Raw genomic sequence first — 9549 nt, forward strand, 5'->3', positions numbered from 1 at the left:
TCATTTCCCTTTCATATCTACACTACCATATTTCATTCTCCCAGAACTCCTGCCAGGAAGACATTATTCCCACTCTAAACATTTCGAGTTTAAATGATCCAGAGAGACTAAGTTTCTTGCCCAACACCACATGGCAAATAAGTGGCAAAACTGGGATTTATATACCCTTTGTCTGAAGCACTAATCCCCAGACCATCTTCTTCAAACAGTAATACTTCTCAATCGCTGACCATGCCATCAGTCCTTGATCACGAGAATCACAGTCTCTCAGAGCTGAAGAATGCTCATTGGTGTGTTTGTCGCTCTGTTCAAAGCTCAGGAAGCACAGAGCAGTCCCAAGGATTCTGTGCTGTGGAGTCTGCACAAGTGCATCTGTACATGCCCAGGGCTGATTTGCATAAGCGGAGGAAGCAGTGAGGGATACTTATTTGGCACATTTTACAAATTCCATAATTCATTTTCACCTCTTGGTTGGGAGAGGGGCAATTTCACACCAAATAGGACAAGAAGCCATGAAGAGTGCTGGGTGAACTAATGAAACTGACTGTGAAAGTGGGCTTGGCTTTTTCATTCCATCTGTCTTCTTGAAAGGAAATGAAAACCTTTAACAATGAGCTTAAAGAGAAAGGGAGGTGGTGTTTGGAGGGACACCAAGGGCAGATGGGGGAGCTGAACAAGGAAAAGTCTGGGACCCTGAGGGGTGCTTTCTTCTTCTCTGGGGCAGGGTGGTGTTTCCTCTTTGCTTCTCTCTGAAAATTTGCTTTTCTTTCCTCCCCTCTTTGTTTGCTTCTCTGGGCACATGGTGGACAATGATTTTTAGACCTTCAGCTCCTTTCATGCATAAGAAAGGAAATAAGTCAACCAGTAGAAACCTGTTACAGTGAATGAGTGTGAGTGAATTTAGAAGGAAATGAAGAGTCTAAATTAAAGAGCTGTTTCCCTTCCACCTTCTAGAAGTGACCTTTCAGTGGGTGCAAAGAGGGCTCTGCATTGGTGGGAGAGTGCAGGAGGCCACAGGGCAGATGAAGGATGCTAATAATGTCTTGGGAATTGAAGAGTACTCTCTAGATGTGAAAAGTACTACTACTGCCATACCCACCAAGAGCAGACACTACCTATAGATCCAGGATTAGGATGAGGCAAGTGAGACTGAGTTGTGCAAACACAGGGGTGGGTCCTGTCTTTATTAACATATTGATGTTCCAGTTATCATGGATTTTCTCATTCATTTCGATTTCTAGAAATCACGCCTTAGAATGTTATTTACTAGATCACTTTTGGGTCATCCCTTTAAATCTTGCATCTCGAGGGGGTGTCTCACTCTCCTGACTCTAGTCTTGCCTCTACAGTGGCTTACCTTACAGCAGGTTTTCCCAAAGTGTGGGACACACACACACACAATTTAGTTTTTGGGCACATTGCCGTGACATTAAATAACACTAGTCACTTCATCAGAACATTATTTGTCCTTTTTCCCTTTCTTTTCCACAGCTGTGTCATATTTACATATTAACAAGCATGCATACCATCGTCTACCCAGAGAGGTAAAGTGACTTCCCCTTGGGTGCACAGCAAGGGTGAGAAGAAGGGGGGCGAGAGTGCAGACAGCTGGCCCGTGCCCTGTGTTTTGCACGGGATGGTGGTGCAGTCGCATTGTGTGCAGAGGAAATGCTGCATTAGCACTGGCCTTGCTTGTTGCTCTGCAGTCTATCTGGCGAGAGTGGCCAGTCCTCATGACTGGTTCTTTGGAAGGCTGGAGTGAAGGCCTTTGAGGGTGGCCAAGGTGATGTTTCAGAGGGTGGTGATAAAGATGAAACTTCTCCTTGGGTTTAATAAGCTCAGAGAAGGAAAAGAAAGGTCTCACTAGTGAATGAATGAATGAATGAATGAATGAATGAATGAATTCAGGGAGACCTGAGGTGAGTCTTAACCTTTCAAACCCTGGTTGCAGTGCCTGCCTTCTTGCCTCCTGAATACTCCTCACCAGCAGCAAGCTGACTTCCTGTGACATCTTTTCCTTTCCTGGAACCTACCTTAGGAGCTTTGGTGTGGCCTGGGCCCCTCACCCCTCTGGAATATCGGTTAACTTGCTCCTCAAATGGTGTTCTTCTCTTCACAAATACTAACCAAGAGCCCACTATGTGCAAAGCGAATCATTTGGCACAGAGAGAGCCCCAAGAATAAGCAAGAGGAAATGAGGGTTCCCTTTTTCCCAGCCAAGAAGAGGGATAAGAGAGATTGAGCCACTCTTACTGCCGTGAACAGTCTTAGGGACCTCATACACAGCCATCCTGACAACCTCACAACAGCCCTGAGATGGGGAAACTAAGTCTCAGATAGCGAGGACATTATCACATATGTCCTATTAAGGTGCTGATCCTCACAACTATGCCAGGAGGAAGACACCACCATTTTCTCAATTTATAGCTGTGGAAGCTGAGAGTTGGAGGGATTAGTGATATGGCAAATATACTACATTCTATGGGCTGCTACAGGCTACAGCCAAAGTTAAATCCCAGAGTTTATCATCAGGGCCTGTGTGGGCACGGCAGTTAAGGGACGGACATCCCAAGAGGCCTGGGAGGGACAAGCCCCTGCTTGAAAGGTACATGTTAGCCAGGAGATCACTGTTACCTTGGAAAGAAACAAGTTGGGTTTTTTTTGTTTTGTTTTGTTTTGTTTTGTGTGTTTTTTTTGCAAAATGCCCTGTTGTGTTTGGTCCTTTTTCTGAAGCAGGGAACACTATGACTTTCATATTTGTCTTCTTTGATAAAAGGACAAAGCTGAGGGCTTTGCATTTTTCCAACCTCTTTGCAAAGTGAGACTTTCAAGAAAGCTAAAACAAGTAAAGAACTGACATTTGTATAGTTTACAAAGGGCTTTAGCGCTTTTAATTCTTAATATAACTAATGCGAGGGACAGGTGTCCTTAGCTGGTGTCAGGTGAGTCATTGATCTCCGTATACAGTTGAGTAACCTGAGACAGGAATCGATTAGTAGGAGCAGTGATGAGTGTTGAGCAAATGCAAAACCTCCAGTGCTTGATTCAGTACACGTTCCATTGCATTCATTATGTTGTCTCTCTCGTGCTATTTCTCCATCATTTAAATCAGGTAAGCACGGAACACTTCCACTTAGCACAATGGCTACCATGTCATCGGAGCTTAAAAGGTGTCAGCTATTATTATTTTTTCTGTCATTGCTGCGGTTGTTATCACATCACTTTTGATGTCACTGCTGTGGTTTTTGTCATCACTTCACTGAGGCATTTGTCCCAATAGCAGAGACTCTGGTTTGGGATGAGAGATGACATGATGGGAAGAGCATGGAGTTTGCAGTAGATTAAGATTTGTGTTGTCTTGAGCATGTTGCTTAATCCACCTCACCCTTTATTTATTGCTAGGATAATAGAAATAATACTCACCTTTTACTCTTGAATTCTAGATCACTAAGTCAATTTAGTGCATGATGACTAACATTTAAAAAAACACACACAAAATAAAACAGAGCAGAATGGAACAGAAGATGCCATAGTGCTTGCACTCAGGGTGGTTTGATGGAATGTTTACAAGCATATGTGTGCATAATGCATTGCAATATAAAATGAATTTCTTAGTGTGGGTGATACTCCACAGTATTAGAAACAGGTAAAGCAAGAGCTAGGCACATAGTAAGTGATCAAATGGTCATTGTTATCATCATCATCTGCATCTCTGGACAAGCCAGGAAAATAGTTGGCTGCCTATGTTGAAACAGATGGTCCACTGATCTGACAACCAAAGGGCAGCTCAGGTGGCTGGGCCGGTGCTCCTTAATTCTGCTGACCTCAGAACTGCCTGGAGATGCCCATTCAAAAGGCAGCTGACTGAGACCAGCACAAACCTTCTGAATCTAAGCGCCCAGCAGAGAACAGACTGAGCTTGTCTTGAGGGAATCGAGGTGCCTTCCAGGCATACTGTGCCAAGAGCGCTCTCGCCATTTAATACCTGGCGTCCCCTCTCGAGTTAAAAAGGATCGAAATAGCAACTGGCATGTTGATTACTACTGAGCAGCTGTGTCCCCAGCTCAGATCAGAGTGGCATCTGCTTGGAACAGAACATCTTGTTATTCTGGGTCCCTTTTCCTATGGCAGTTCAAGCATAATGGGACAAATGAGAGACATTGAGCAGATATTTATCAAACACCTACCAGGAACTGAAACGGTAATTTAGTTGTGCCTTGCTTTTGCAAAACAGTTAGCAAATAACCTTTCCTGCACCATGCTCTGGTCCTGTCAATGCCCTGATTTTAACCCTTCAGCCATTGCCTGTTATCTATAGGATAGACATGAATTTCCTTAGTGACACACTCAAAACCCTTCCTAACATGATCCTTACTGACTCTGTGCTTCATCCTCTGATCTCCTGGCTTCACATTTACACCCTATTTCCCCTCGTGCTTAAAGCCCCCTGAATAGGCTTTGTTTTGGTGTCTCTGTGCTATTCAGATGCTGCCCCCTCTGCTTAGAATGTCTCTCCATATCTCAGTCACATGCCACATTTCCATTCATTTTCAAGACTCGGTTCACCACTTTTGTGAACCCTTGAAGGTTAATTACCTTTTCCATTGAAAACATATGAACCTAAGGGATATGCTCATAAATAATTATGACAAATTATAGTCGATTTATTCAGTTGCCTGTCTCCATAAAGGCATCTCCAGGTGGACATATACTAAGTATGACATCCACCAAATAAATAAAAATGTCTAACCAACCTTTGTTGAATACCTACTAAGTGCCAAATTAGAGACCCATGTGTGATAGACTGTATAGTGGCCCCCCCAAAACATCCATATCCTAACCCCTGGAACCTGTGAATATAGCCATACATGACCAAAGAGACTATGCACATGTGATTGGGTTAAGAAACTTCAAATTATAACCCAGAGAGAATGCTGGATGGACTGCTGGGTCTTCAGTATAATCACAGGATACAGCAGAGGGAGAGACACAGAGCTGTGTGAAGACTAAAGCAAGATGCTGCACTGCTCATTTCGAAGACGGAGAGGAGCGCCAACGCCAAGGGGTGCTGCTCTACGGGCTGGAAAAGGCAGCAGATCTGCTTCTCCTTGGGAGCCTCTGGAGGCAGCCGGGTCCTGCCAACACTTTGGTTTCAACCCAGGAAACTGCTCTTGGGCTTCTGGGCTCCAGAAGTTCATGAGAATAAACCTGTGCTGTTTTAAAGCCACCAAATCTGTTACCACTTGTTGCAGCAGCCATAGCAATCTGATACACCAGATAGCATATACTAGAGAACAAGCATTGCAGATGGTAATGACAGCAGATGATGAAGCAGAGCTGTGCTTCTCAGACTCCAACGTGCACAAGAACCCCTGGGAATGGGTTTACAGTGCGGATTCCGCTCCACGGGAGGGTCTGAGGTTCTGCGTATCTCACAAGCTCCGGAGTGAGGACCATGTTGCTTGCCCAGGGACCAGGCTTTGAGTAGCAATGGATTAGAGAGCAGTGATGTGAGCACAAGTGCAGTGATCAAACTGGAGAGTTTCAGAGAGGCTGCTGTGGGCACATGGTTTTAGAGATAAAAATCTGATGGGCAGGAGTCATGCAGTGAGGACCCTGGAATGGGGGTAGAATACAGTGGTTACTCAGTGCCTGCTTGGTCAGGGGTCTGGAGGCTGCACACTTTTATTGTCCCCATCACTTCCAACAGCTTACAGAGTAGCACCTTCATGCTTCCTTGGCAGATGAGAATGTGGAGTCTTGCAGAACTTTGGCCACATCGGCATGGGGTCAGATGTGATGGGGCCAGAATTACCTAACTCCAAAATCAGTGGGGGTTTTCCTACTTTCCTCCACCATCTTTTCTCGATCATCAATAATATACAGGTGGTGCTGGACTTTGAAGAGAAAGCAGTGATTTTCTGTTTTCCTGTAATGTCTGGGGTCCACCCCAATGGACACCTTCAAATCCCCCAATGAAATATGCTCATGTCACCAGGGATTGAAATTGGACTTGCCAGGACCCAGGCTGACAGCTTTTGCCAGGGCATCCTTTTAGGTAAAGTGACAGTCCGAATGCTGGGTGGGCAGAGGGCGTCTTCCGTAGAGTGTGGGGCTGAGAGGCAGAGAAGTAAAGGCACTCTCTTCCTGTTGGCGGGTGGAGAAGAAAGTAGACTGAGAAATGCTTGCAAAGAGTTCTATCAGGGAAGCCAAGGGCATTCAGCAAGTCCAAGGGGCAGCCACGGGGATAAAATGGGAAGAGAAAGTGCAGATTCAAAACTAGAATGGGACCAGCAGCCACTGAGGGAGACCATGTCCGTTACCCTCCACCAGGTCTGTGGCTTTGGTGGTCTCCTCATCATGGGAATGGTTATACTGGTGCTGTGGATTTTGTTAAAAAACAAAACAAAAGAAAGAATAGTGAATTTTTACCATCAGAAGTGGATTGAGCCCAGCTTCACTCGGTGAAGTTACTTACTGGTAATCCTCTCAGGGTCTCCATTTCTTTTTTGTAAAGTGGAAATGGAAATACTGTAGCATCAACCAACCTGACAGTCTTTGAGAGGGTTAAATAGGAAAATGCTGGAAAAGCATGTAGGTCAGGGTTCAGCAAACGTTTTCTACTTAAGGGTCAAGAGTCAATATTTTGCAAGTCCTGTGATTGTCTCTGAGGCAATACTGAACTCAACCCAAGCAGAGCCAGAGCAGCCGCAGGCGGTATGTAAATGAAATGCCGAGGGCAGGGGTGGATTCTCTCCTTTGGGCTTTAAACCTGACAACAGAATTCTATAACCCAAGCGTTTTGGTATTGCTTTTTTAATATGTTGGCCCCTTAATGATTTAATTTTTATTGATCAAACCTTCGAGTAACTGAGGATAAATTGAGAAATAAATAATAGACAGCATAGTTCATTTCTCATCAACATAGCCAAGCTTCAACTGCAGAGCTGGAGAGGGAAATTCTATAGTATAGAAAAATGAACTGCAAAATGTGAGTCGATCACGATAATCTAATTTGTTTATTTTTAGCTCTCCCTGGGGTCTGAGTTCTTGTAGCCAAGAGAATTTATTTAATGAGCTTGGTCCCCGAAAAACAACTTTATTTCCTCCCAACTAGCAGAGCATGAGTGTTAATTTAAGTACTGCCTGCCCTACAAACATGGATGGCCTTAATGAAAAAGTTCATCAAGCTTATCTCCTGATGTGTTCTTAGCTGGGAGGCAAAATTAATGAATTTTATCAGATTGCCTGCAGTGGAGACAGGAAAGGATAGAATGCTTGGCAGTCTATTCCCACTTTGTCATCTGCTTAGTGTTTTTTCTTAACATTACTTGTAAGGGTCTTCTGAACTTAATATTGCCTAGTATTTCATTTCCCCTATTTTCATAATGTTCTTTAAAATGTCTATAATTCTGGTGCCTCGGCAGGAAAAATAGCACTGGGATATGACAGGAACCTCAATAGGAGTGATTGGGAAAAGTCAAAGATATTGTAGTTAATACATTTGAAGTTAGGGTCCCTTGCAAGGGACAGAAACCCAATTAAGACTAGCTTAAGCAAGAAATAATGGTATAGACACTGTAGACAGGAAGTTCATTCATGACAGTTGGCCTAAGGAGATAGGAAAACATGCCGGGCAGGTTAAAAACATAGCCACTATAGAGTCCTACCGTAATGTACCTGATCTCGCTCCTCTTTCATGGGAAATTTGACGTAGGTGGAACTGGAGAATAGGTTCTGCTATAGTTATCCTCGCTTAAGTATTCCTGTGTTCTTTTAAAAATATATATATATTTTTATTGATTTCAGAAAGGAAGGGAGAGGGAGAGAGAGATAGAAACATCAATGATGATAGAGAATCATTGATTGACTGCCTCCTGCACACTCCCCACTGGGGATCGAGCCTGCAACCCAGGCATGTGTCAGAACCGTGACCTCCTAGTTCATAGGTCAATGCTCAATCACTTACTTAGCCAGCAAAGCAGTAGCCCTGTGTTTTGAGGCAAGCCTTGAACGTCACCAAACCACCTTACTTACACTGTGCGACTGTTCCAGTCTCGCACATAGCATTACCAGGACAACTAAGCAGTATGAAAGAGCTCTGTAAATACACATACTTGTTCGTTCCATTTGTTACGTGGGTCCTTTTAGACCCACCTGTTTCCAGTATGAGTTGGTGGAAGAGGAGGCCACAGGGAAAGAGTTGCCTCATCCATGTGGAAAGAGGAATGAAGGTTTTCAAAATCTACGTATCCCACAAAAGGATCTGCTCTTAGTCTCATATTAAAAATCTCTGGAATGAGAAGCAAGTCTCTTCTGCATGTGAAGTCTCAGACTCTTATTTAGTTACAATAGTTTGTTTTCAAATAATTACCCACAGCTGGCCATAACTTACACCCATGTCTTCAGTTCAGGATGCTTGTGACTGTCGAGTGGCCTTGACATTTTGCATGATTGCAAGGTATTTCCTCTCCCCACCCCAACCCCCACCCCCGCATCTTGGTGAACCAGTCTTAGGGGATGGTCTTGGGATAGATATACATCAACATTGTTTAAGACAAATGAGGGGCAAGCACGTCAGAGCCCTGCAGGGTTCGCACACTCAGCTCTCTGAGGGCACATGTTTCTCCTCTGAGGCTGCACACGCTGGGCGCTGCTGAAGTGGCAGCAGGGAACCAGGCAGCACCAGTCATCTTGTACCATGATTCCCCTTTTCAGAAATTCCAAAGAACTCTGGTGCTTTTGTCCAGTCTCTGTCTGCTAGTCCAGAATTTCTTCTTCCAGGCTGATTTTCTCCTAGGGGCCCTGTGGTTCTCCTGGCAGCTTGCTTGCAGTGGGGTCCCCCACCAAGCTCTGACATGCCAGCACATTGCTGGACCCCATTATTGGCAAGTTTTAATTTACTTTCCCAGGACATGGTTCAGCCCCCAGGTGAATTAGTTGATAAGAATTAATGCCCAAGACAGGGAGTGGTCACAGCCTCACAGACCTTCCTTATATTTGAAAACTTCCCCAAACTTCTCTGAGTGTTTTACACATGACCAATGTGTAAGGCAGGTACTTGAATATAATAGTTTGGGGGGGCGGTGTTGAAGGAAGCTATAGTAGGGCATGCAGGCAGTGGTGCAGGAGAGAGAATGAAAGGGAAGAAGGTCTCAAAGTCATCAATATTCTATCATGGTGCTGCAGGCATGCTTAGCCATCAGCTTAGCCAATGCCTGCCAAAGATGCACCAAGGATTACCTTTATCTCCTCACCCCAGCTGAATCCTGCAGCTGAAAGTCCTGGTTTCAAAATTTAAATTTTTATTTTTCATCTTTTATAAACCTAGGGATTAGTTTGTTTTTGTTTTATCTGGGGAAAAAAACTCTCATTCTACTCAAACCTTGCTTATATTATAGACAGCAGTCCTCAAACTTTTTAAGCAGGGGGCCAGTTCACTGTCCCTCAGACCGTTGGAGGGCCGGACTATAGTTTAAAAAGAAAACTATGAACAAATTTCTATGCGCACTGCGGGCCCAGGACAAGTCGGCTGCTAAGCAGGATAGG

Source organism: Plecotus auritus (genome assembly GCF_963455305.1).
Source record: "Plecotus auritus genome assembly, chromosome: 10".
Taxonomy (NCBI): Eukaryota; Metazoa; Chordata; class Mammalia; order Chiroptera; family Vespertilionidae; genus Plecotus; species Plecotus auritus.